At 37.3% G+C, this 27,526-nt stretch overlaps 1 long non-coding RNA gene across 1 annotated transcript; it reads left to right on the top strand.

Annotated features, from left to right (window-relative positions):
* Window positions 1–4,868: 4,868 nt before the first annotated feature.
* On the top strand, window positions 4,869–20,909 carry LOC123576067. Its single transcript, XR_006701147.1, has 3 exons — window positions 4,869–4,992; window positions 19,534–19,648; window positions 20,517–20,909. It is a non-coding gene; the product is annotated as an uncharacterized LOC123576067 (long non-coding RNA).
* The last annotated feature ends 6,617 nt before the right edge of the window (window positions 20,910–27,526 follow it).

The following is a 27,526-nucleotide window of genomic DNA, read 5'->3' as shown; positions in this document are numbered from 1 at the left end:
GCTGGAGTAGCCATACTTATATCAGACAAACTAGACTTTAAATTAAAGGCTGTAACAAGAGATGAAGAAGGGCATTATATAATAATTACAGGGTCTATCCATCAGGAAGAGCTAACAATTATAAACGTCTATGTGCCGAACACGTGAGCCCCCATATATAAAAAAATTAATCACAAGTGTAAGCAACCTTATTGATAAGAATGTGGTAATTGCAGGGAACTTTAATACTCCACTTACAGAAATGGATAGAACATCTAGACATAGGATCAATAAAGAAACAGGGGCCATGAATGATACATTGGATCAGATGGGCTTGACAGATATATTTAGAACTCTGCATCCCAAAGCAACAGAATATACTTTCTTCTTGAGTGCACATGGAACATTCTCCAAGAGAGATCACATACTGGGTCACAAAACAGCCCTTCATAAGTATAAAATAATTGAGATCATACCATGCACACTTTCAGACCACAATGCTATGAAACTTGGAATCAACCACAGGACAAAGTCTGGAAACCTCCAAAAGAATGGAGGTTAAAGAACACCCTACTAAAGAATGAATGGGTCAACCAGGCAGTTAGAGAAGAAATTTAAAAAATATATGGAAACAAATGAAAATGAAAATACAACAATCCAAATGCTTTGGGATGCAGCAAAGGCAGTCCTGAGAGGAAAAGACATTGCAATCTAGGCCTATCTCAAGAAACAAGAAAAATCCCAAATACAAAACCTAACAGCACCCTAAAGGAATCAGAAGCAGAACAGAAAAGACACCCAAACCCAGCAGAAGAAGAGAAATAATAAAGATCAGAGCAGAAATAAACAATATAGAATCTAAAAAAACAGTAAAACAGATCAATAAAACCAAGAGTTGTTGTTTTTTTCTTTTTGAAAAAATAAAATTGGTAAACCTCTAGCCAGGCTTCTCAAAAAGAAAAGGGAGATGGCCCAAATAGATAAAATCATGAATGAAAATGGAATTATTACAACCAATCCCTCAGAAATACAAGCAATTATCAGGGAATACTATGAAAAATTATACACCAACAAACTGGACAACCTGAAAGAAATGGACAAATTCCTAAGCACCCAAACACTTCCAAAACTCAAACAGGAAGAAATAGAAAACTTGAACAGACCCATAACCAGCGAAGAAATTGAATCAGTTATCAAAAATCTCCCAAACAAATAAGAGTCCAGGACCAGATGGCTTCCCAGGGGAGTTCTACCAGACGTTTAAAGCAGAGATAATACCTATCCTTCTCAAGCTGTTCCAAAAAATAGAAAGGGAAGGAAAACTTCCGGACTCATTCTATGAAGCCAGAATTACTTTGATTCCCAAACCAGACAGAGACCCAGCAAAAAAAGAGAACTACAGGCCAATATCACTGATGAATATGGATGCAAAAATTCTCAACAAGATACTAGCAAATTGCATTCAACAACATATAAAAAGAATTATTCACCATGATCCAGTAGGATTCCTTCCTGGGCTGCAGGGCTGGTTCAACATTCACAAATCAATCAATGTTATACATCACATTAATAAAAGAAAAGATAAGGACGATATGATCCTGTCAGTTGATGCAGAAAAAGCATGACAAAATTCAGCTTCCTTTCTTAACAAAAACCCTCAAGAAAGTCGGGATAGAAGGAACATACTTAAACATCATAAAAGCCATTTATGAAAAGCCCACAGTTAATATCATCCTCAATGGGGAAAAACTGAGAGCTTTCCCCCTGAGATCAGGAACATGACAGGGATGTCCACTCTCACCGCTGTTGTTTAACATAGCGTTGGAAGTGCTAGCATCACCAATCAGACAACAAAAGGAAATCAAAGGCATCAAAATTGGCAAAGATGAAGTCAAGCCTTTCACTTTTTGCAGGTGACATGATATTATACATGGAAAACCCGACAGACTCCACCAAAAGTCGGCTAGAACTGGTACATGAATTTAGCAGTCGCAGGATACAAAATCAATGTACAGAAATCAGTTGCATTCTTATACACTAATAACGAAGCAACAGAAAGACAAATAAAGAAACTGATCCCATTCACAATTGCACCAAGAAGCATAAAATACCTACGAGTAAACCTAACCAAAGATGTCAAAGATCTGTATGCTGAAAACTATAGAAAGGTTAATGAAGGAAATTGAGGAAGATATAAAGAAATGGAAAAACATTCCGTGCTCATGGATTGGAAGAATAAATATTGTTAAAATGTCAATACTGCCCAAAACTATCTACACATTCAATGCAATTCCAATCAAAATTGCACCAGCATTCTTCTCAAAACTAGAACAAGCAATCCTAAAATATGTATGGAACCACAAAAGACCCCGAATAGCCAAAGTAATTTTGAAGAAGAAGACCAAAGTGGGAGGCATCACAATCCCAGATTTAAGCCTCTACTACAAAGCTGTAATCATCAAGACAGCATGGTATCAGCACAAAAACAGACACATAGACCAATGGAATAGAATAGAGACTCCAGAATTGGACCCACAATAGTATGGCCAACTAATCTTTGACAAAGCAGCAAAGAATATCAAATGGAAAAAAGACAATCTCTTTAACCAATGGTGCTGGGAGAACTGGATAGCAACATGCAAAATAATGAAACTAGACCACTTTCTTACACCATTCACAAAAATAATCTCAAAATGGATAAAGGATCTGAATGTGAGACAGGAAACCATCAAAACCCTAGAGGAGAAAGCACGAAAAACCCTCTCTGACCTCAGCCACAGCAATTACTTACTCGGCACACCTCCAAAGGCAAGGGAATTAAAAGCAAAAATGAACGATTGTGATCTCATGAAGATAAAAAGTTTCTGCACTGCAAAGGAAACAAACAACAAAACAAAAGGCAACCAAAGGAATGGGAAAAAATATTTGCAAATGACATATCGGACAAAGGGCTAGTATCCAAAGTCTATAAAGAACTCACCAAACTCTACACCCAAAAAACAAATAATCCAGTGAAGAAATGGGCAGAAGACATGAATAGACACTTCTCTAAAGAAGAAATCCAGATGGCCAACAGGCACATGAAAAGATGCTCAACGTCGCTCCTCATCAGGGAAATACAAATCAAAACTACACTGAGATACCACCTCACGCCGGTCAGAGTGGCTAAAATGAACAAAACAGGAGACTATAGATGCTGGCGAGGATGTGGAGAAGCGGGAATCCTCCTGCACTGTTGTTGGGAATGAGAACTGGTGGAGCCGCTCTGAAAAACAGTGTGGAGGTTCCTCAAAAAATTAAAAGTAGATCTACCCTATGACCCAGCAATAGCACTGCTAGGAATTTACCCAAGGGATACAGGAGTACTGATGCATAGGGGCACTTGTATCCCAATGTTTATAGCAGCACTTTCAACAATAGCCAAATTATGGAAAGAGTCTAAATGTTCATCAACTGACGAATGGATAAAGAAATTGGGGTTTATATACACAATGGAATACTACATGACAATGAGAAAGAATGAAATATGGCCTTTTGTAGCAATGTGGATGGAACTGGAGAGTGTGATGCTAAGTGAAATAAGCCATACAGAGAAAGACAGATACCATATGGTTTCACTCTTATGTGGATCCTGAGAAACTTAACAGAAGACCATGGGGGAGGGGAAGGAAAAACAAAAAGTTAGAGAGGGAGGGATCCAAACCATAAGAGACTCTTAAAAACTGAGAATAAACTGAGGGTTGATGTGGGGTGGGAGGGAGGTCAGGGTGGGTGAGGGGTATTGAGGAGGGCACCTGTTGGGATGAGCACTGAGTTTTGTATGGAAACCAATCTGACAATAAATTTCATATTAAAAAATAGAAATAAAATTAAATAAATTAAATAAATTAAATTAATTAAATTAATTTAAAAAAGAAATGCACCAGAGCAACAGGTATGGAACAGGTATGGGCTTAGACAGCAGACACTTTTTTGTTTTTTTAACAATTACAGAATTAAATTCTAACCAAATAATAGACATCTGGCCATCATGAACAAGTTTCAAGGAATCACAGAAATGAAGAAATTATCCAGATTGAGAGCTTTTAACTGGCTATAGACTCTTCTTGATGTTACGTAGGAAAGGAGTACCTGATGCAAGCAGGAAAAAAAAAAAAAAAACAATAACAGCAACGAAAAAATGTATTCACACTTCCATTTGTGATTAATCTTAAAAATTATTCTAAATTTAGGTAATTGTTTTATATCTTCAAAGAAATGAAAGAAGAATGAACTCTAGATCTTAATAATATAGTATATCCTTTTTTCAAAGATATTTTTAAGTAATATCTACATGCAAAATAGCACTCGAACTCACAACCTTGAGGTCAAAAATCACAAGCACGACTGACTGAGCTAGCCGGGTGCCCCAAGAACATAGTTTATTCTTTGCTGAAAATATCACTTTGTGTGGTAGGCAGAATAATGCAACCCCACCCAAGACAATTAAAACTTAATACCACTAACCTGTGAATAAGTTACCTACCTACATGTGAAAAGGACTTTGCAGATGTAATTAGGCTAAGGCCTAGACCTGGGGTGATTATCCTGACCTATCTGGATGTGTCCTTAAAATGTCTCCATAAAATCAGAAAATTTTTCAAGGATATGGTCAGAGAGAGAAAGAGAGACGTGACTGTATAGAAGGATGAGCAGAAAAAGGAGTGCTTGGGTGGCTCAGTCAGTTAAGCATCTGACTTCAGCTCAGGTCATAATCTCGTGATTCGTGAGTTTGAGCCTCGTGTTGGGCTCTGTGCTGAGGGCTCAGAGCCTGAAGCCTGCTACGGATTCTGTGTCTCCCTGTCTCTCATCCCCCGCTAATGGTCTCTCTCTCTGTCTCTCAAGAAACAAATAAACATGAAAAAAATCTGAAAAAAAAAAAAAAAAAGAAAGCTACAACAGGACTGGCTTTGAAGAAGAAAGAGACCATGGGCCAAGAAATGCAGGTGTCCTCTAGAAGCTGGAAAAAACAAGGTGACAATTTTTCCTAGAAGCCTGTAGAAAATACTACAGCCTCACTAACACCTTCATTTTTAGCTCATTGAGACCCATGTCAGACCTTTTGACCTACAGAGCTGTGAAATAATAAGTTTATGTTGTTTTTATCCACTATGCTTATAATAACTTATTACAGCAGTCATAGAAAAGTAATACGCCTTGATTAATACTTTATTTTTAAACACCTGATTATTCTTTAGATACGCTACATAAACTTCAATTAACTAGTGTGTACTTTATGAAAATATTATTTTGAGTCCATCCAAAGCTAGGATATAAAAACATTTGGCTATATAATTTATAATTTATGCACATAACATTTAACTGTGGTGCAAAAACTGCCGGTGCCTAATCACTTAGAAGCTGAGTTTCATCCCCTCTGATAAATTCAGTTTTGGTGAGACTACAAAATATTTCCTTGACTGGGATCATTTCTAAGAAATAAGATACTGTACTGCACTTCACTTCTTGCCTAAACTGGTATTTGTAACTTAGGACAGTAATATACCAAGTGTCCAGGAGGGCCAGCAATATGGAATCCTTTTTCCCCTACACACATACCCAGCTGAAGTTAGCTAAGCCTCACCTGCTCCTGTGTGAGTACATTGATTTTATTATCAAAGAGCATGCGGCATGCTGTCCTTGAAAGAGAGGTATAAATTACGTTGTGTGTGCAAGGGTTCAGGAAAAGAGCATTGGGTATTGCTGATGGTCGTTTTTATTTAATCATATACCCAGAGAGAGTCCTGATCACAGCGTATGTGTTCCACATACTACTAGGCAAGATCAAAGGAAAGAAGCTGGAAATAAAAATTGAAGTTCTATGAAACACATCCTAACTTTAATGCAACCATTAATTGTGTTTGTTATTTACACACTATTACAAAGTGACTATTTCCGGTGTAAGTGCCAAGCAGGACAGGACCCTGGCACAGCAGGTGCTTACTGGGATTGTGCTAGCCAAACCAGGATGAGTGGTTCGCCCTGACCCACTCTGCTGCAGCATTCTTTTCAAGTGGAGACTTTCCAGCAAGGAAGAGAGGCATGAGGTGCCTAGAAAGGATTTGTGTTAGGGTTTCTTGCAGTGGAATGCTGGTCAACAGTTAACAACCAGCTGTTACAGTAGGGTGAGGAAATGTAATTTGTAGGAATTGCCAATTTCTGTGGTGTAAATAGTCCCGCCGCAGACAGTTTTAAGCTATCAAATTGAAATCAGTGAATATGGAGTTGGGAAGAGATGTACTCATGTGTCCTAGCAGGTAGGGAGGAGCTGATTGGAATACACCACCAGCTATCTCTGGAACCACACACATGAGGAGGCAGAGCCATGTATGACTGGATTCTAAAGATACCAGCAATGAGTACTAGAGACCAGAAATCAGAAGGTCTTCCTCTTTCTCTTGGCACCACCTGTGCCTACCAGATTCTAACATGATTCACATGTGCAGGGAGAGTGGGGGAGTCCTTGCGGGGCTTTTGAAAGTTCATTCAAAGATGAAAATACTGTATTATTTTAGTGTTATTATAAATTCATTTAAAAGCTCAAATTGAACATTTATTTCTTAGTTTTATGTTTATTATATGAATTCAAATTTAGGGTGACCATAACCTATCAGGGAAAAATACTCTTAGTAAAGAAACCTATGGAGCAGACATGAATTTAGAAGGAATTGTGCACGCTCTGCTGACCAGTGTCAGTGAGATTTTAGAATGTTTGAACATTTGAACAAAGACTTTAATTCTCCTACAATGGCATTATATGTGTTTATAAGTGAAGCTTCTAGATTTTAGTTCTACTTTCTTCAAGGCCAACTGTCAAATCTTACTTTTAATTATTCACTAAATGGCTGTTAGGGACTGAATGTTTGTATCTTCCCCAAATCCATAGGCTGAAATCCTAATCTACAAGGTGATAGTATTTTGAGGTGAAGACATTGGGAGGTAATTAGATCATGAGGGTGGAACCTTCATGAGGGGAATTAGTATCCTTATCAAAGACCTCCCTTACCCTTTCTGCCATATGAGGACAGACACAGTGAGGAGGCAGCCATCAATTAACTAGGAAACAGGTTCTCACCAGACACTAAATCAGTTGGTGCCTTGATCTTGGACTTCTTAGCCTCCAGAACTGTGAGAAGTAAATGTTTGTTATTTAAGGTACCTAGTCTATAATATATTTGTTATGGCAGCTGAAATGGACTTAAACAATACATCATCACTAAAAATACCCAATTTTAAATCTTTTAGCAAACTGAAATTACTGAACAAAAGCTTGCAGGCAGAATGACATTAAAATTTATCCCTACAAAAACAAAGGAGGCACTGAACACATTAAATAATGAGAATACAAAAAATATATACAATTTAATTTCTGAAATTCTGGGGTGGGTGATGGGTATTGAGGAGGGCACCTGTTGGGATCAGCAGTGGGTGTTTTATGGAAACCAATTGGACAATACATTTCATATTAAAAACATAAAAATAAAATTCTGTTTTGTGCTTCGGAATGTATCAATTCACAAAAGTGATTTTTTGATGGAGTTTCAATTTTTCATTTGAAAATTTATATGCTGGGGTGTCTGGTTGGCTCAGTCGGTTGAGCATCTGACTTCAGCTCAGGTCATGATCTCACAGTTCATGAGTTCAAGTCCCGCATCTAGCTCTGTGCTGACAGCTCAGAGCCTGGAGCCTGCTTCAGATTCTGTGTCTCCCCCTCTCTCTCTGCTCCCCCACTGCCATTCTCACTCTGTCTCTTTCTTTCAAAAATAAGTATTTTTTAAAAAATTCAAAATAAAAGAAAATTTATATGCTGAACCTAAGACGAATAAAATTGAGATTGACTAAGATATCATTTATGTGAATCTGATGAACATTCTTCAATTAAGCATAGGATCATTTAGAAAGAAATCACTTCTAGGTATGAAAATAGGGAATTTTCATTACATAATTAATAATAAGACAATTAAAAATGTATTTTCAGAAAAATGCCAACAATTTAGGATTACAGAATGAGATGAATTAAAGTATGAGTATGCACCAAGAATAATTATTCTGCTTATTTTTAATATACAGATAATCAGTATAAAGATTTTTAAAACTGGCTTTAATATAGCTAACATGGTTTTTTTTTTATTTTTTAGAAATATGTAATTTTTTGAAAAAAATTATTTGAAGAATCGACCAATGTTATGAAGTTAATTGGTTGATCTGTAAATATTTCAAGACATGAATTTTAATTATAAATGTTATTATATTTTTGTACCAGCCTTCACTCTCAAAATTGCCTCAATTTGGATGAGCTATCAGAATTTTTTGCTTCTCTAGGACACCCTGACTTCTATTACCCTTCAGTCCAGGAAAATCGCCTTCTATTCCTTCATTAATCTCAAAAGCACTCCCCCGTTTGCTAGACTGTTCCCTCCCCTCCTCACAAACTCAGCCCCATCAGCTACCATCCCCTAGCATTAGCTCTCCAGTCTGTTTTGAATTCAGAAAATGGTAGAAAGAATTGTGGACTTTAGGCAGCTTCTGCTGTTTAGTTACCACAGAGACCATCTCTTGCACGGATGTAGAACAGGAGGAAGAAAATGTCCTACAGAGCTGATGTAAATAGCTAGAGCAATTGTTGTAGCAATTGTTACTTATCATAGCAATTGTTACTCATTGTAGAAAGGAGGTGCCAGGCCTTGTGGATTTGTGGTACCGTGATCAGGTTTGCCTTTGTTATAATGCAGAGGTACTCAAACTGATTGACAGTCAATCTTTACAGAAGGAATATATCTTGTCTGCATAAAATCATTACAAAATTTGTCAGCAGCATTCTGTTTATATTCCATTATAGCAGATCTTTTGCACTGTAATATTTGTGTATATGTCAGTCTCTCCCACTGGACTCTGAGCTGTTCACGAATTAGGATCTTATTTTCATAATCTTTGTATCCCCAGGGCCTAGTACAGTCTGGCCACAAAATAGGCACTCAGTGAGTAGTTGCTGAAGGAATCATGAATGCAATCATGTCTACAAATTCTCACATCACAAATACTACAGATGCTTGGAGAATATAATAAATTATTTGCATTATTATTACATGGCCTGTAGTAAGTCATCTGCCATGGGGAAATCTTTCTTTTGTCTTATTAGCATCAGTAAACAATGTTTACACAATTTACACCTATTTTGCAAGTGACCACACCTGTACCTCCTAAGATTCAAACATTTCTTTAGTATTTCCCCTTTGTACTCAGTAACTCTCCAATCCAAACTGCAATGACATTTAAGTATAAAAACAGAGTGAAAAGGAGAATATTTAACTTTCAAAGTTCCAAGATGCTTTAAAGATCAACCACCTGGTACAATCACCCCAATTAATAAACTAATCACTTCTTACACAGGGAAACTTAATTCATCCAAGTTCACATGATGAGGCCTAGAGCGGGGGTGGGGTGAGGGGGTGGGCAAAGCCTTCTAAATGTAATTTTTTCCATAATATCTGATGTTATAATTGAATTAGCAAAAAGGAAAGTAGAAAGAGAAAAAATAATGGAGAAAAAAAGCAAAGTAAAAGTACATAGGAAGAGAAGTTTACTTTATGCAGATTTACTCTTCAACATTTATGTGCAAAATTCCTTTTTCAATTATTTTATGGTAAATGAATCCTGGCAATTTGAAGGAATCCTGTTTTAGTTTAACTTCCCCGGAGAACAGACTTTGAGCATCAGAAATTTACATGTAGGCTATTTACTGGGGTGTGGCCTCAGAACAGACTCTGGGAGGGTTTGAAGGGCTTGGGGCTGGACAGAGGGAGAATGAAACTGTTACACAGTTGCAACAGATTCAGTGAATCCAACTGAGGGCTAGGAATTTATTTAGATGTCCTTTGAGAGCTCTTAGCAGTAGGCAAGGGGGCTAGCCTTTGTGCTCCCACATCAACCAATCAATGGACTCAGGCTGAGAGTCATTCATTTGTCTTCAGCAACAGCTCTTCCTGGCAGCAGAAATGGTCCATCTCGCTGCTGAAAAGGAATCTGAGCAGTGCACCCTACTGTTCATTCCTTCTGCTGCTCAGATCCACTTAATTCAGATGATAAATGTGCCCCACCTGGGTACAGTTACTCCAGGATTCAAGGTAATAGCCATAGCTTAAAGTGTAATGGGACACTCAGTAGAAGCATTCCCCTTTGGAAATCAGGACCTCCAAATCTTCAGTCAAAAGGCATGGGCATGAGAGGATGGAAAACACAAATTCCCCAAGTAGGTTGTTGGGAATAATGTTATATGGGTCCACTCCTTCCCCTTTATTCTCAAATGCATGATTTCTTGTTGAATATACGATATCTTATAACTGTAATTGATTTAAATTTTTGCTGCATTTTTGAGGATGGAATACCAATATTAGAGGACATCATCTCTAAACTAGTGCCTCAGATAAGTTTTCAAACGTCCATTCCATTGCTTAGTCCTACTGACAAAACTGAGTCATATAGCATATGATAAGACAAATGATCCAGTGGTCAGATGCCGACAGTCACATTCTGCCTGCTGTACAGTGGGTTCGTTGATCCAGAACAATATGAAGCAGAATTTTATGCTGGTGAAACAAATAATCCAGACTCTTGGGTAGTGGAGATGGATGAGGCCCTGTCGGTAAGGCAACCCCGATATCTGCAGCATGTGTTAATATAAAATTAAGATGAGTTGCTGCCCGATAGTACTGGGGAGCCAGTGAAATCACTTTGCTACCAAATACCTTGTTGGCGTCCTGAGAGGAAGTGCCTTGTTAATGGCTCAGCATTGTTTTTTTGTTGCTGGAAAGTTGCACGCTCTGCAGCAGCAACTAGATGAGCCCATTCAGTTGAGCCTAGGCTTGATCAACATCCCTGCCACTCATGACTCTTCTATTTATGCTGCCCCTTTGCCAAACTGGGGGACTGATGGCCAAATCTGGCTTGTGTCCACTGGCCAAGATATCCTCTAAACATTTTTGTAGTGCTTCTTCTATGATGGCTCATCTATGGCAGGAATTATCATGTATTACAAGGTTTTTCTCTATACTTTATGCTTCCCCTAGGTCTGTTTATAATACCTCCTCCCCCCAAAAAAATAATTTTTCCTAATCCTCAATCTTTCTCTTTCCAAGCTCCTAATCAATCCTGATCCAGTCATCATTGACCATGAAGCCACATCTATTTCAACCCAAGCCACTTTTCTCCACATAGATGGATACTACTCAAACTTATACCAGTTGGGAGGATTTCTCCTCACCCCTATCTTTCAAGCCCACCCTTACGTTGGTCTGTAGAACAGCACTTTGATTTTTAGCTAATATACAAAGCCAACCCATCTATGACTTAAGCTCAGCCTTCACCTCCTTCATGAGCTATTTAAAATGAATTCCCCATACACCATTGGCACATGCTAAACGAGAGAGTCCAATGCAACAGTAGATGATATGGAGTCTGAGCCACCTGTTTGTGTTGCTTATGTGTACCCTCTGGCTCTGCTCATGAATAATTCTGCAATGATGAATTGCCATTGGGCTTGATCAACCTTTGAGTAGATGAGTTTGGCAGAATCCAACTCTGCATGGTTACTTGATTTCCATTTACATTCTCTGTCTCTATCAAGACCCCTAGCATGCCACAACTGTTAATCTAATAGAAGATGATTTTCTGTTGCAGATGGCAAAGGCTTGCTGCAGAACACCAAAGGGTCTAAATTATAATTCTCCATTTGAGTCATGGTGATCCATGCTTACTACAGACACCTTCAATCTCATAGAGACTTCCGTATTATCATTAAGCAAGGGGCCCATGTGGGAGGGCTACAATAGCCAGAAGCTCCTACAGAATGCTCCTGTTATGTGTTCAACTCAAAGGTGTTGGCCTTCTGTGTCATTTCATACCAGGACTTGTGTTTTCCTTCTTAGTGGCAAGATGAAAGATACAATAAATTGTTTTTCACTGTGGAAATGATCTGGTGTATATATTAGGTCACTGAATTGGTACAAACTACACCAATGTAACAAGTCTCTGAATCTTCATTGGGTTTATTTCTCACACTCTAGACTACACAGTCTTACCAGGGCCACCAGAATAAATACTTCTGCTTCTTCCAGTCTGCTTAATATAATGACTTTGAAATAGAGGACCAATGTGATATATGGATTTCCAAGATCACCAGTTCCCCTCAGGCTATATTTATGACACAGAGTAAGAAAATTATTATAGCCCTGAGAGAAGAATATAAATGTTTATTTTTGTTCATCACATATGAATGTTAACTTCCGATCTCCTTCCCATTAGAAATGAAGAATAATGCATTCATCAGAATACCGACTGTTTACCAAGTTTCTGAAGCTCTGTTATACAGAACCAAGACTAGAGTGAGTTGAAGAAAACATTTGCATCAGACACAAAATTTAAGGGAACATTAAAAATTCAATAATCAAGATAAATAATATTTCAATGCATTTTTTAAAGAAATCATTATCAGTCAAAAAATCCATGATGAACAAAATATCAAAAATTTTAATAAAGAAAAAAATATGCATTACTTATTTTTCTTTTTGCCTTGAGCTCTAATATGGCTTGACATGATCCTGTTTCTGATTCTGCCTTTATTTAAAATATTGTTATATCTGGTAAAATGCCTCCGATTGGGGTTACTGTTTTTGTGGTACTTTGTGGTCATTCACTGTCACCTTCCAGGATCCATCTGATTTTTTAACCATCTTGACCAGTTTTAGGGACTTCTACTTGGTATTCTCCATTCCAGCAGTTCTGACTCAAAAAAACAATGAAATTAAATGTAGTCTTTGCATTTTAAGTATATATTTGAACACTAAAGAAATGTCTAGTAGTTGGGCTTATGTACTCAGTGTACCCAAGACTTCATGTATTACCTGGTCTATGTTCCATTCTAACAAGGGGATTGAGGGAATCCTGGTACCACTTCCAGCACTTGTGTATCAATACCAACTCAAACCCTATGCCCTACTGTTCTCTAAATGTCTTGTCATTTCCCTTTCCCTAGTGTATGGTTATCCAAGTAAATGGATATAGGTCCCTTTAAGTAAAGATTCTGAATCATTACAGCACAGTTCATTTGCTTTGGTTTTGCAAGTTCCTTCCTTCTGAGCAACTGGCCTTTCCTTCAGTCAGTGTAATGTGGAACTTAAAATCAGCCCATATTATTAAAATGAGCAAGAGATTATGACATGTTATGGAGAGAATAGCCTGCGACCTCCTGATCATTCATTCTTGAATTCCTTTGATTTTTATACATTGAGAAATATTCTTGCCAACTACTCCTTCGTGGTTTCCCTAAGACTACCATCTTCTATCAAATGTCTCTGTATTTCTATGTGACTCAGCCTCCCAGGCTGACATTCTGACCCTGCACCACTGCAATCTAACCTGTGTTATTTCAGGATTCTGTTTCTCATTTTATCAGGGATATTTCAGGTCTCCAGCTGCCAGTGGCCACTCTAACTCTTTCCAGTATTATGTACCAGCATCTTCTGTCATCATTTGGGTCTTCAGAGGACAGTCGCCACTGATCTTCATAAAAATGGGGAGGCCACTCTCATCACTGTGCAAAACACTATATCCTCCACATTCTTATAAAACATAGGCAGCTAGTGAGTTTGAAGGCTTTATGCAATTTATCCACTCTAGGAAGCCAACCCCTTTGACTCTTTTTACCTTTTATTCTACTATCTGCCATTTTAGTTATGGCATTTGTATCTCACTAAGTGAGAGCCGTAACTTTCTTTCAACCTCTAAGAGCCCACCTAGCTCTTTATGTTAGCAGTATCTTCTCTCATCCTTGCCAAAATTATGTGTATCATGGGGAAAGTGCTTCGAATAATCCAGCTCCTTTAAGATCCAATCCCACATACACATGATTCCTGCCAGTACTATTAAATTAGCTAACTTGAGTAAGTTAGCTAAATCCTGCAGTTCCTTTGGTTTGTCATCCCTTTTCTTCTTCAGCAAGCCCAACACATATCTAGCTAGATTATATTGCCATTTACCACTAAGTTTTAGTCTTTGGTCGGGACTGGCGGTAGAGTAGATCCTGAGGGGGTGGGATGGGTATTTTCTTATAAGACAACCTTGGACTGTCTTCAAGCAAGGGGAAAGACGGAGTTTTAATATGGAAGAGTAGACTACTGTGAAGACTCAGCCAATACAAAGAATTTATGGGTGAAAATTTTCAAAGTGCATTGACCCAGATTTCCTCATCCTAAGATTTTGGGGGGAAGAGAACAGTGATAGCATATGGATGACAAAATAGGTCATTCATTCCCGATATCAGTTCTCCTCATAAGAAGGCCAACTAGCAACTATCCATAGACAAGATACCATTGTAAAAATCCTGGAACCCAGGGGTGAGGCTGAAACATTCACCCTGGACCACAGACACCAAGAAGTACCACATTAGTAGGATAAAAGGAGAGTCTACACTTTGACAACATAATCTTTCCCCCAGGCAATAAGTGCCATATAAGAGGTTCTTCTTGGGCATATAGTTTCTCCAGTGGGGAAAAGAAAGACCAAAGTGGACATTCTGTTTCCCCAGCTTTGCAAGATGCTTCCTGGGAGCCCACTTGAGCTTCACGTCTCATGATTCACTGGGATCTGCCAGACTCAACCACTAATGACCAGACACAGATAAAGATGCAGACAAGGCTTACAGCAACAAGCACTCAGATGTCATAGATGGGTCACATCACTACTTGCAGTGGCACCTGAGCAGATATCTCAGCCAGCAGCTCTTCCTATCTTCAGAGCCAAGCCAATAACCCCAACTGGGCAAGGAAGCAAGTTCAAAGCATTGCCCACCTGCTGAGCATCGACTCCAGTCCTGCTCCACTGGGAAGCCTGGCCATAGACATCCAGCGGCCAAAAAGTATACCCTGTGTGCTTCCTGGACAGTGGAACAAGTCAGCAGCCCCACCCAACTGTTGAACATAGCCTCCAGTCCCATCTGACAAGAAATACTGGCCAGAGAACCCAAGTAGGTGCAGATTTCATCCTACAGTTTGCTCAAGCAAGGCGCAAAGCCAGCTGAGCATAGCTCTGGTTTTCAGGACCAAGGTGCCAGAACAGTGACCTCAAACAGCCGGGATTGCAGTGTATGGTACCACTCAGGCACAGAGACTTACTGAAAGTTTCACTCAACAGCAGAGCCCAGCCTATGGCCATAATATAGCCAATGGCATCTTCCAGTTAGGAGTCTAGCCAATGGCATCTTCCAGTTAGGAGACACAGCCTGAGGTCCCACCTGACCAGGAGCAATTGCTGAGTCCAGCCCACAGCCCTGTCCAACCATTGAAAGCAAGTGGCACTGCCTTGCCAGGCAACACAGCCTGTGACTCTACCCAAACAGACATGACTGCTGAGACCAATTAGTGGGGCCACCTACAGAGCAGAGCCAGCAGTCTTATTCATCCTATGGCATCCCCCCCACCAACCCCCCCATCACTCCACAGGCAGTGGCCTTGCCCAGCTAGAGACCCTCTTAGAAAACCCCACCTACCTGTGGATGCTACCAGATGAACTGTCCAGAACCCCAAGCAGATCTGACTGGTAAAGGTCTTTCCCTGCCAAAGCAAACCTATAAAGTCTGGAAGAGAGGCCCACTTCCTCAAATGCACAAAAACAAGTGCAAGAATATAAGGATCATAAAGAGTTAACAAACATGACATCAAGAAGAGAAACCAATACAGCTCTAATACTGACCCCAAAGAAATGGAGAACTATGAACTGTCTGACAAAGAATTTGTAATAATATTCTTAAAATACCACAAACTACAAGAACAACACAGAGACAACTAAACAAAATAGAAAAACAATAAATGAACAAAATGATACATTAAAAAAATAGAAACTAACATTAAAAAAAATCTAGGACTGGAAAATACAATGGCTAAACTGAAGAATTCAATAGAGATATTCAATACCAGACTCAATAAGTAGAAGAATTAGTGAACTCAAGATAGATCATTTGAAATTATCCAGCCAGAGAAGCAAAAGAAAAGAAAAAATGGAAAGTAATGTAGAATGTCTATGGTACTAATGGGATACCATAAAAGGAAGCAAAATATACTCCATGGGAATCCTGTAAGGAGAAGAGAAAGAAAAAAGGATAGAAAATCTATTTAAAGAAATAATGGCTAAAAATAGCCCTAGTTAGGGAGAGAATAGACACCCGGATTCATGAGGTACAAAAGACCCCATATAGTTTGAACCTGAAAAGTGCTACAAGACACATAAGTAAATTGTCAAAAGTCAAAGAGAAAGAATTTTGAAAGCAGCAAGAAAAAAGTGATTCATCACTTACAAGGGAGCCTCCTTAAGATTATCAGAAGGTTTCTCAACAGAAATTTTGTAGGTCAAGAGAGCATGAGATAGTACCTTTATTGAAGGAATAAAATTGTCAAACAAAAATACTCCATCCAGCAAAACTATCCTTCAGAAAGGAGGGACAAAAAAAAGAATTTATCAAACTAACAAACAACAATAACAACAAAAAGCTGAGAGCTCACTACTTCTAAACTTGCTAACAGGTGTTCTTCAAGCTGAAATGGAAAGATGATCATTAACTTCCTAAAAATATATGAATGTGTGAAAGGTAAAAGTAAATATATAGTCAAAGTCAAGTTTTCTAGTATTGTATTGGTGGTACATAAATCACTTGCAACTCTAGTTTAGAAGTTAATAAACTTATTAAACTTATTAACAACAGCTACAATAATTTGTTATCAGCTACACAACATAAAAAAGACATAAATTATAACATCAATAACCTAAAATGTAAGGGCCAGAAACATAAAAGTCTTGAGTTTCTATACTCTATTAAAGTTTAGTTGTTACCACAATAAAACAGGATGCTATAACTCTAAGATATTTTATGTTAAACCCAGGGTAAACAAAAAGGAAAAAACCTATAATAGGTACACAAAAGATTATAATAAAGGAGTCAAACCACATCACAACAAAAAGTCATCAAATCATAAACAAAGAGAGGAAATTTTGCATAGAAGAATGTACCTCAACATAATAAAAGCCACATATAACAAGCCCGTAGATAACATCAGACTCAACTTTTTAACAACTTTTCCTCTAAGATCAAGAACAAGGCAAAGGTGTTCACCACCATCCCTTTTCAAAATAGTACTAGAAATCCTAGCTAGAGCAATTAGGCTAGAGAAAGAAATCAAAGACATCCAAATTACTTTTAAAAAGATTTAAATTGTCTGTATTTGCAGATGATATGACCTTACACATATTAAACCTTAAAAACTTCACACACACACACACACACACACACACACACACACACACACCTGTTAGAATAAATGAATTCAGTAATGTGTCAGGATATAAAATCAACACAATAATAAGTTGTGCTTGTATACACTAACCAAGAACTATCTGATAAAGAAATAAAGAAACAATCCCAATTATTTTTTTTTACTTTTAAAAATTTTTTAATGTTTATTTATTTTTGTGAGTGACAGAGAGACAGAGTGTGAATGGGGGAGGGGCAGAGAGAGGGAGACACAGAATCTGAAGTAGGCTCCAGGCTCTGAGCTGTCAGCACAGAGCCCAACGTGGGGCTCAAACCCACGAACCACAAGATCATGACCTGAGCCAAAGTCAGACACTTAACTGACTGAGCCAACCAGGCACCCCAAAACAATCACACTTATAATTGCATCAAAAACAATAAAATACTTAGAGATTAATTTAACCTAGGAGGTGAAATCACTGTACACTGAAAACTGTAAGACATAAATGAAAGAAATTGAAGAATATACAAATAAATGAAAAGCTATTCTGTGTTCATATGTCAGAAGAGCTACTATTGATAAAATGTTCATACTGTTCAAAATGATCTACAAATTTAGTGCAATCCCTATCAAAATCCCAATGGCATTTTCCACAGAAATAGAAAAACTATCATAAAATTTGGTGGAACCACAAAAGAACTCAAATATCCAAAGCAATCCTGAGAAAGAAGAACAAAACTGGAGGCACCAAAATTCCTGATTTCAAATTATACTACAAAGCTATAACAATCAAAACATTATGATACTGGCATAAAAACAGTACACATACCGATACAAAGAATAGAGAACCCCAAAATAATCCCATGCATGTATAGTCAATTAATTTCAGACAAGGAGACCAAGAATATACAATGGGGAAATGGCAGTCTCCTTATTAAATGGTATTGTAAAAAACTGAGCAACTACATGCAAAAGGATGAAACTGGACCAATATTTTAGACCATACGCAAAATTAACTCATAATGTATTAAGGACTATAATGTAGTACCTGAGATAAAAACTCCTAGAAGAAAATTTGGGAATAAGGTTGTTGACATTGATATGGGCAATGATTTTTTGGATATGACACCAAAATCACAAGCAACAAAAACTTGTGGTACTACATCAAACTAAAAAGTTTCTGTACAGAAAAAAAAATCAATAAATTGAAAAGGCAACCTATGGAATAATGATAAATTATATATCCCAAAACAGGTAAATATCAAATATATATAAGGAGATACACACATACACCACTTCTGGGTATGTATCGGAATAAAATAAAATCACTCTGTGGAATAGATATCTGCACCCACATGTTCATTATAGGATTATTTCCATTATCCAAAACTAGATACAACCTAAGTATCTGTTGATGGATGAATGAGTAACAAAAATGTGGTATATTTATACACGGAATATTACTCAGCCATAAGACAAAGGAAATCCTGCTGTTTGCATCTTTATGGCTGAGGCTTAAGGGTATTATAGTAAGTGAAATAAACCAGAGAATGATAAATAATGTATAATCTCATTTGTAGAATCCTTTTAAAAAATCATAAAAACAGAGAGAAATTGCTGCTTGCCTGGGGTAGGAGGGTAGGGGCAATGGGAAGATGTTGGCCCAAGGATACTAACTTCTTGCTCTAAGAGGAACAAGTTCAGAGGTTCTAATATACAACACAATGACTACAGTTAACAATAATGTATACTGGAAGTTGCTAAGAAGTTAATCTTAAAAGTCATCACCACATACACACACACACACACACACACACACACACAAGTATGTGAGGTGATGGATGCATTAACTAACCTTACTGTGGTAATCATTTTGCAATACATAAGTGCATCAAATCATCATGTGCACCTTAAACTTACACAACATTATATGTAATTGTAGCTCAATAAAGCTGGGAGAGGGGAGGAGAAGGGTCCCACTCTTTCCCAATCAGGACCCTAACCTTGGCATAGATTATTTGCTGAGGCTGATAATTCAGTCTTGTCTAGAGCTCCACAATCCTTATAAGTGAGTCTGACCCTCTGTTTTGTTTTGTTTGTTTTATTTAGCTGTAGGAGATGAGAGTTTTTTCATATTCTACCGAAAAAGACCCTCTGGTTTTCATGTTTCACTTTAAATTGGTGATTAACAACCTAAGCCTTTGTTTGTCTTTCCCAGTAAATGGATGGAACTCAGAAGGAGACATCAAATTCTATTGCCCTATATTTACAACTTGTGTCAAGTCTCTCAATCATTGGAATTATTGTGCCCATCAGCGCATTCCCTTCTACTGGTATGTTGTCTCAGTTCACCATTGGTGAAAACTTTTTAATAACTGTGCCGCTATAGTATACCAGGAAATATCTGTACTCCGTTCACCATCCATAATGAAGTACACATTGCCATCTGGCTGGCAGGTGACCAAACTTCAATGTCTCTTTCAGAATTGGTTTCCTTGAACCACCCCAATTCTAGTACCAACTCTCTTAGGTCAGTCTTCATTTATGGGGAAGCAGAATCTGGAACAAGGATTTGAACACAAAAAGGTTAATTTGATTTGGATCAACACCTGTGGAGGAATGAGGAAAGCAGGAATGGACAGAGGAACAAGCCGAGCTGCAATGCTTTTATAACAAAAACTCAGTCAATTCCATGGAGACTTCCGAAGTTGCAGGGGTTCATAGTTGTCCCCCCAAACACAAAGGGGCACACATTTTATTCCCAACATGAATCCGTCAATATATATAAGCTACCCAAGGGAAAAGAACATATATGGGTGACACAACTCTCTTTGGCTGAGAGCAATTCCTAAGGGTGGAATTAACTGTCAATAGCCTGCAGGTAACTCTTGTGACAGTAGGGAAATTGATCCCTAAAGGGGGATCTGGGTGACACACCATAGCATTCTCTATAAATAACTTGGTGGAAACTTTTTATTAAAGTGATAATATCCTAATTTATTATATCTATATATCTGTCTCCAAGTGAATTTGTTTGAAAGATAATACATCCATCCTAAACTACTTTTCAAAAAAAAATGTAAAATCTGACCAAAAGGAAATTACTTTTAATTTACAATATAACCCCTCAAAGCTATAGAAAAAAGCCTTCTGTCCTATAATATAATAATGTGTTTTTTTAAATGTCTTTATGTTTCTTAGAAGTGAAGAACCAAAGAACAGAGCTCTACCTATGAAGACAGTTTGAGTTCTGCAAGAAATGTGTATGATTCTCAGGGGTTTTTGTTGTTGTTGTTGTTAATTAGTATTTTTTCACTCATATTCTCAAACATAAGCATTTAAAATTAGAAAATCCCACTCTACTCATTATTGGAACTTAAAATATAACTGTATGGAGCATAACAAAGTTTTAAATAGAATAATAGATTGATTTTCTTTCTAAACATCTCCTTTTTCTATGAAAAGTGTTTTCTAGGATTAATTGCTATAGCTTTTAGGCCTTTTGGGAGGACTCTATGGGCTAAGAAAAGCTAAATAGGAAGGTGGGAAAAAGGGAAGTAGAGATTTCTCATTTAGAAACTTAAGGTTTCTGAATTCTAAGTTAAATATGTGGGTATATTTGGGGTCAGGATCCATACCCTGCAATAGCATTTACACCATCCTAAAAAGATTCCCACATGACCCCCTTATCTTAATGAATTTATATAAATTACCTGAATATATCCTTATGATTTACTATCCTCTCAAGAGTCCAAAGGCTATAAGAGAGTTTGCTTTTGATAGTGATTGTACTTGAAAGATTTAGGTAGAGCTTCCCATTAAAAAAAAAAAAAAAAAAAAAGGATCCATCCAATCCTAGTCCTCAAATCCATTACAAATGGTCAGACAAAAAGAGACACAATACAATCCTAATTTTTTTTAATTTTATTTATTTATTTTGAGAGACTGGCAGGGGGAAGGGCAGAGAGAGAGAGAGAGACAGAGAGAGAGAGAATCCCAAGCAGGCTCCGCACTGTCAGTGCAGAGCCCAAGGTGGGGCTCAGACTCACAAACTGTGAGATCATTGTCTCAGCTGAAATCAAGAGTCGGTCACTTAACCAACTGAGCCACCCAGGCATACCTATCCTGTCTAAATTTTTAATATCCATTCTACTTAATACACCTTATCCCCATCCAAACTTCTTCCTGCTCATCTATATTTTTAATAATTAATATTTAAATTAATTTAAAAATTTTTATTTGAAAACAAAAGCTCCCCTATATATTAATAAATGCTAAATGATAATGGGGGGAAAAGAATATACAAGAAACCATGCACAAACCTAAAGAAGGCAGAGCCCTCTGTTTTATTTTCCCCAGTAAGATTCTGTGTAAAAGAACTCACACAGATCCTTTATATGGAGATATATATAGATATGTAGATAGATATAGATACAGATTTGGATATATATAGATATAGATTTGGATATAGATATAGATGATATAGATAAAGATATAGATATAGATATAGAATAGATGATATAGATATAGTATACATGATATAGATATATAGATAGAGATAGAGATATAGAGATATAGATATAACCATCCCTCAATAGAAGAGCAGCTAGGTGAAGATGATCTCTGCCCTTAAAAGTGCAAAACTAATCTAAACTCATTTCTGTCCTGAGAAGCTCACCAACACCCTTCAAATTCTGAGACCTCCCTGTCTCAGGCCCCCATCCTTGGCAGTAATGAAGAAGCAAGTGACCCAATTCCCTTGAGGCAGAGTATCACGATCAGTTGACCAGACCACTACACCCCAACTCAGGCAGAACACTAAGCCAAACTCGCTAAGGTTTGGTTGTGGTCGAGAATTCAAGTCAAGAGTACTTTTGAAGAGTAGGGATTTATTATTTCCTTCCTCCCTCAAAATACGTATTTTCTCTGAGCATGCTTTCTTCCCGCAGAGGCTGGGTGGCAGGAGGACCTTCACCCATTGCAATGATCCACGGGCATAGCTCTAACCCCACTCTTAGTTCTAATTTTCCTTCCTGCTGCATCTCATTGCCAGATAAGTAATATTCAGCATATTGCACTAGGAAAGGTCTAAGCATTAGAAAAAGCCTAACTCAATTAAATTATGGTCTGTTCAGCAATTGTATAGAGGGAAAGAATATTTTAGCTTTTGTTTTGAAACCACAGACAGAGGAAAAAGTTTGGATGAAGTTGGGAACAGAATAGGTAGAATTGAGAATGTTATCAATCATCAATTAATAACAAAGACCCTGATAAGGACCAATTTTAGGATAATTGTTCTTCTGCCAAGAGCTTTATAAAACTTAGTCCCAGTTAGCTAATCTCTTTTGATAGTGTCTGCAGGAACATTGTATTGGTTGTCTAAGTCGCATTAACAAAGTATATCAGGTCTGCCAAGTTTTGCATAACAACAATCAGTTAGATAGAAGCCCATGACTTCCCAAGGTCACACATAATGCTCAAGATGGTGGGGGGTGCCTCTTGAACACCCATCTGTTAAAGAAGAGAGTTCCCTGAATCGAAGGGAATAATTACAATGAAAAAGTTCAAGACCTTTGAGATAAGCTAGTGCTTAGTGGGATGCACATTATGTGAAGAAGCAGGTTCTCTGGACAGACTTCTATGGAACAAGAACACTATAAAACAAAAACAAGAGTACCCATAACTATCACAGTCAGTGGTATATTGGTAAACCACTCTACTATATGAATGAGTGCTATTCATATAGGAAGTTGCTATAGACTGAACGTTTGTGTCCCCTCACATCAAATTCATATGTGCAACTTAATCCCCAATGTGATATTTGGAGATGGTGCCTTTTGTGGGTAATTAGATCATAAACTAATGTGAATCCCTCATGAATATAATTAGTGTCCTTATAAAAGAGACCACAGAGATTTTCTTTACCCCTTCAGCCTTATAAGGATACAGCAAGAAGATGGTTATCTATAAATCAGGAAGCAAGCTCTCACCAGACACTGATCATGTACCTTGATCTTCAACTCCCCAGCCTCCAGAATTGTGAGAGGGAAAAAAAATGTTTATTGTTTAAGTCACCTAGTCTATAGTATTTTTGTTCCAGAGGTCCAAACAGACCTAGACAGTGGGAATCCTAATTTGTAGCATTTGCCACTATCCATAGATTATTTACATCATGGCCAATGATGTAAGTGATGTAAATACATGAAAAAATTCTGAATATTAACACTTGGTTCCTGAGAGCCAACACCAGCCAGCTCTGCCATGTCACTATATAGCATGAATGACAATAAAAGAGCCAAGTAACAGAGACAATTACATTGGCTAAGGATATTGCCCCTTTTCTAAAGCAGCAACAACAATAACAAAAAATCAGAGGAGTGTTAGTTCAAGGTATATTGGAGATAAAATGAGAAAGGCAATATAATTGGATCAAAGATGATGTGAGGTGAGGGAGGTAAGGGTAAAAGATGTGCCTTAAAAATTCTAATAAGGCCCAATTATCAAAAGTTTTACATCTCATGATTAAAAGTTTGGGATTTTTCTATAAGTGATGAGAAGCTTCTTAAAATTATCTGATCTAATAGCTGTGAATGTATAGCTTTATGCAGCAATAGTTCTGGAAGAGATAAAAAGTGACTGAAATAGAATAACTGATGGGAATGTAAAATTTAGGGTTACTATTTGCAAAGGACAAAAAATAATATCATAAATTGGTTTGTTGAAAAAAAGTAGAATTTATTGCCTCAAGAAAAAAAAATCAAACAGCTGCTTGATTCAGAGGTTCAAAAGATGTCATCTGGACACAATTTCTCTTCATATCTCTATGCATGTCAATGTTCACTTGATTCTCAACTTCCATAGGATTACAAAACATCAACAATAGGTCCAGGCATACATCATCTCAGATTCATGATCTATAGATGGTTGAATAAAACATATAAACATTTTTAAAGAAAATTGACAAGCCTATTCCAATATTTATACAGAAAGGAAAGGATTTACCGAAAAAACATGTTGAAAAGAACAGAGTTGAATAGCTTAACTACAATAATACTAATCAAGAAAGTGTGATAGAGGATAAAGGATAGATCTGGAGATCTGTGGGATACGATAGAAAGTCTAGAGCTAGATCTACATTAATATGGTCAATTTCCCAAAGTAATTCAATGGAGGAGAGAATAGTCTTTTTAACAAGTGGAGATGGAATAACTGAATCTATATGGAAAAAAATGAATCTACTGCACAATACATACTAAAATTACCTCAAAAAAATCTTATTCTAAATGTAAAAACTAAAACAATATAATGTCCAAAGGAACAAGAGAAAAAAAATGTCTATGACATTAGATTAGGCAATGATTTTCTAAGTAAGACAGAAGGAGCATAAACCATAAAAAGAAAGAAATGACAAATTGGGTTTCATCAAAATTTTTTTTAAAAATGCTCTTTGAGGAGCGCCTGAGTGGCTCAGTTGGTTAAGTGTCCAACTTCAGCTCAGGTCATGATCTCGTGGTCCATGGGTTTGAGCCCTGCATTGGGCTCTGTGCTGACAGCTCGGAGCCTGGAGCCTGCTTCGGATTCTGTGTGTGTCTCTCTCTGCTCCTCCCTTGCTCACACTCTGTCTCTCTCTTTCTCTCAAAAATAAATAAACATTAATTTTTTTTTTTTTTAATGCTCTTTGAAAGGTGCAGTTACAAAAATAAAACACAGCCTGGGAGAAATGTTTGCAAAACATACTTGGAAAGAGATGTGTATCCAGAATACATTAAGAACTCCTATAATTCAACAATAAGACAAATAACCCAATCAGTAAGTGGCAAAAAGTTTGAAAAGATATTTCACTAAAAAAAAATACCCAAGTAGGTAACAAACACATGAAAGATGTTTCACATTACTAACCCTCCAGGAAATACAAAGAAAAGCCATAATAAGATATCTTTATATATTCATAAGAATGTCTAAAATTAAAAAGACTAACATTACCAAGTGCTGGGGAGGATGTGAAGCAAGTAGAACTCTCATTGTAGGTGAAATCAAAATAGTACTGCCACTCCTGAAATGATTTCCAGCATCTTATAATTTAAATATATGTTTAGCATACAGTCTAGCAATCACACCTCTAATTACTTGCCCAAGAGAAAGAACATATGTTCTCACAGAGACTTGTATACAAATGTTTATAACAGAATTATTCATAGAAATAAAACATGAGAAGCACTCAAAGTCAACAACTGTAATAAATTGTGATATATCTGTGCTGTAAAATACTACTCTGAAATAGAACTATTGATACATAAGGGGCACCTGGGTGGCTCAGACTGTTGAACATCCCACTCTTGATTTTGGCTCAGGTCATCACGATTCCAGGGTTATGGAATCAAGCCCCACATGGGCTCTGCACTGAGCATGGAGCCTGCTTATGATTCATTCTCTCCGTCTTTGTCTCTCTGTCTGTCTCTCTCTCTCTGCCCCCCTCCTCTGCTCATGCACTCTCTCTTAAAATATATACACACATACATACATACATACATACATACAGATAGATGCAACATATAGATAGATATAGATACATGCAACAACATGGATACATCTAAATTGCATTATGGTAAGTGAAAAAGTTAAATACAACAGACTACATGCTTTAATATTCTTCTTGTGTCTAATTATGGTAGGGTGAAACTAAAGTGAAAGAAAGCAGATTACTAGTTAACCTGATGCCAGAGGTCAGGGGAGGATGAAGGAACATTTGAGGATGAAGAAAATGCTCCCTATCCTGAATTTAAAAGTGGAAATTTTCTTGTACTTATATTTTACCTCAATTTATTTGAGGAAAGATTATTCCCAAGCCTCTCCTTTTTCTTTCCCTTCTCCTCCTCCTTCTCCAAAAGTTTAGTCCTAGAAAACTAAAAGGTGGTACTGAGCTTGAAATGACAGTTCAGTGTACATGCATATTTTTTAAGTTTATTTATTTATTTTCAGAGAGAGAAAGAGTGTGGGCAAGCAGGGAAGGAGCAGAGCGGGAGAGAAAGAATCCCAAGCAGGCTCCACCCTATCAGTCCAGAGCCCAACATGGGCCTCTATCCCACAAGCTGGAAGATTATGACCTGAGCCGAAATCGAGAGTCAGATGTTCAACCAACTGAGCCACCCAGGTGTCCCAACACATAGTTTTTGATAGGTGTGTGTGTGTGTGTGTTCCCTATCTTGGTTCACTGAGAAATTCCAAAAGTAATCTTACCCCAATAGGAATAAACACACTTAACATTCAGATATTGGCTTCTAATTCTCATTCTCTAATAAAATGAGCCAGTGCTCCTTGAAGAAACGACTGATAGAAGAGCACAGCTAGAAAACACAAAGGTACTCAAAGCATAATGAGGTCATGAAAACACTGAAACTAATGTAAAGGGACTTCCATTGTATAGAGACAATGTGAGCTTCAAAATAAATAATGATAGTAACAGATTAAAACCCATTAAATAAAATAGTAATTAACTTTACCATTATATCCCTATTGATATAAAGACATTAAAAAATTGAAAGTTTGAGAAATGGCATATTTATATAGTCCCCAAATACCTCCACATAGAATACTTATTAATAGCAAAACAAAAAGGAGTAGCTCTAAAGTAGAGAATTCTAGCAGATACCACTTTGAGTGATCATAGTGAATATTATCAGCAATATGACTAGTTAACAAATGTTGTTACCTGATAGGATGCAAAATAAAAATAACATTATAAGGATTTATAGACTAAGCCAAAGTGAGAAATACATTTCAAAATAACACTCAGTCTTCAAAATTGTCAAGGACATGAAAATTAAGGAAAGACTGAGGAACTGTTCCAGATAAAAAGAAGCTAAAGAAACATAACAACTAAATGCAATGCATGATTCAAGATTTATTATTTCACTCTAAGGGGTGTTATTGGGTAGGTCAATTGATAAAGGTTAAGCTGGATCTAAAGATTAGAAAGTGGTCCCTTAAAGATGTACACATCTAATCCCCAGAACCCATGACTATGGTACTATGCATGGCAAAAGGAACTTTGCAGATGTGATTAAGTTAAGGATATTAAGATGAGAGATTACCTTGGATTATTCAAGTGGGCCCAATGTAATCCTTATCATTGAAAAAGGGACACAGGTGAGTCAGAGTCAAAGAAAGATTAAAAGATGCTATGTTCCTGGCTTTAAAGATGGAGGGAGGGA

The sequence above is a fragment of the Leopardus geoffroyi genome, chromosome C2 (assembly GCF_018350155.1).
Source record: "Leopardus geoffroyi isolate Oge1 chromosome C2, O.geoffroyi_Oge1_pat1.0, whole genome shotgun sequence".
Lineage (NCBI taxonomy): Eukaryota > Metazoa > Chordata > Mammalia > Carnivora > Felidae > Leopardus > Leopardus geoffroyi.
This window is presented reverse-complemented; position numbering and strand designations above follow the sequence as displayed.